The sequence below is a fragment of the Atta colombica genome, unplaced genomic scaffold (genome assembly GCF_001594045.1).
Source record: "Atta colombica isolate Treedump-2 unplaced genomic scaffold, Acol1.0 scaffold126, whole genome shotgun sequence".
In the NCBI taxonomy this organism is placed as follows: domain Eukaryota; kingdom Metazoa; phylum Arthropoda; class Insecta; order Hymenoptera; family Formicidae; genus Atta; species Atta colombica.
The window spans coordinates 1,067,892-1,070,326 of NW_017259213.1; positions in this window are offsets into that span (position 1 = coordinate 1,067,892).

Sequence of the window (2,435 nt, forward strand, 5' to 3'; positions counted from 1 at the left end):
TAAAGACAAGTTTGATAAACATACTATAAAGTCAATAAACATTTATAAACATTAATAATTTTGCATCAAAGAATAATTATTTGTAATACGTAAAAGTCTAATTTTCTGTTTCTTTTATTATACTGGTGAAAGTTTCTTATATTGATACCAACTACAGAGGGCAGCATTTTATAGTGTTGTAGTAAGATAAGTTTATCGAAGTTTCTTATTTATAAAATGCTTTTGCCCAATATTACTGTAAAATCCACATCATATCTTTTTTTCTAACACAGGTTGAATATGAATTTTAGCTTAGAAACAGCAGTATATAATCCCGAAGGTTTTTGGAATGTTAAAATCAAATCCGTAGCCAAAATCGCTTCATCATATCAGATTTACGAGATATTTTAATCTAAAAATGCCCAAAATAAGCTTTTTTGGCACTTTTGGATTAGAATATTTCGAAAACCTAACGTTTGTTAGGATTTGGTTTTAGCATGTCAAAAACCTTTGGGATTACATATCATTTTTGGGTAAAAAAAAAAAAGATTTGTTTTGTAGGTCTGTGTGTAATTAATCAGTATATTAACTCAAAGATATTATACCTTTGGTTCGAAAACATAAACATGCTTTTATATTTGTTCAACATCCCTGATCTCGTCTTTTCTCTATAAAGGAAGCAATTCGTTATTTGAGGTATCAAAAGTTTCAGGATCTATAAAAAATTTTAGACTTACCTTATTTATAATAGTCTCCATCCCTTTCGAAGTAGTTCCCTTATGATTTGATACAATAACTTCAACATTTCAGTTGTGCTTCACACGCTCTCTGGAAGTCTTTTTTTTCTATAGCCCTTTTTTCTGTAGCCCTTCAAGCACTGCTTGCCATTTGGCCTCAATCTTCTGTACCGTCTCCAAACGTTGCCTTTTGAATTTCATTTTTATATGAGAACAAAAAGGTGTTATAAAGGGGTAAAGCTGAACGAAGGGTGCAAGACGGTGGCGTGTTATTTGGCTGCCAAAAACTGTATTTCTAAGATCGGAGTTTCAAAACCCTGAGGACGAATTTGATAGCTGTCCAAATAACGTTGAAATTAGGATCTGAACCTGGCAGACTCCATATGAAATTTCAACAAAGTCGTAGATATAACGACGACGGTTCTCACCGAAAAATTTGTACATGTTATCTGTGAACACATCGTCTTCGCAACTGACTTTTTTTTTAAATGTGAATACGTTCGAAACTAAAAGTATTATGAGTTTTTTCACTGAACTCTCTTACAAAAGATTTTAAGATTTTCAATGGTCGTCTTTTTTAGAATCACTAAAAAAAAGTCAATTTCGAAACAATACATCGAATCCGTTTCTCTGTGTGGATATTATTTACAAGAAAAAGAATTTAAAAAAATGTTTAAGGCAGAAACACTAAGTTTTTGATTAAGGAGCCGATTCTGTAATGGGCCTTCTACAATAAGCCATTAGTCACAAATCAGAAGTCAGAAACTAAAAATTGACCAATCACAGTCGTCAATTTTTAACTTCTGATTTCTGATTTATGACTAATGGCTTATTGTAGAAGGATCATAACTCTTAATGACAGTCATCGCGCAGCTTTTTTACTCTACATAATATCTGCGCAGCGACATCAATGATGTCGTTAAGTATTATGCGGGGTCTACAATAGAATTCGTAGCGGTTGTAGAGTCTTAAGTCATGGAAAATTACCAATCGAATATGAGAAGAATAATCGATTATGATTGATCAATTTTCTACGACTTAAGATCCTACTACCACTATGACTTCTATTATAGATCTCGCATTTCAGAACCGGCCCCTAATAGCGTTTTTCACAGACAAAGTTGCTACAGCTTTGCGCATCATGATGCGCATTCAGTGCACTTCAAAGTCGTTTTACACAAATCAATATCATAAAGATGTACGTTTAATAAAAATATATAACGAATTAAACCACGAAATCCTCAATACATTTTATTGTATTATTTGATAAAATATACATTGGATATTTTATTAATTAAGATATCTCACTTTTCAGAATAGATTAGTATACAGCAGCTTTAATGTGCACTGAGTGTGCACCAGTTTTGCCAGTGAAAAGCGCTATAAGTTTTCCATTAAGTTTCTGAAAGTTTGAATCGGGTATGTAAAAATCAACATCTCTCTCATTAATGAGAGAGGAATGAGAGAGGAAGGACTGTAGTTTGATTCTTACATTCTGACCCGGTTCATACTCTCGCCTCGGTGAAAATTTAGTCTGGCGTCTCTGCAAATTATTTTTACCTTGAAGAGACGGAGGAGAATCTAAAATTTTATTTATATCATATTAAAATTACAATGTTCATTTTTATTACAATCTAAGTTTGGAAAATTTTTGACACCTTGTATATCTATGCCAGTCATTACAAATTTTATATATATATATATATATACATATATATA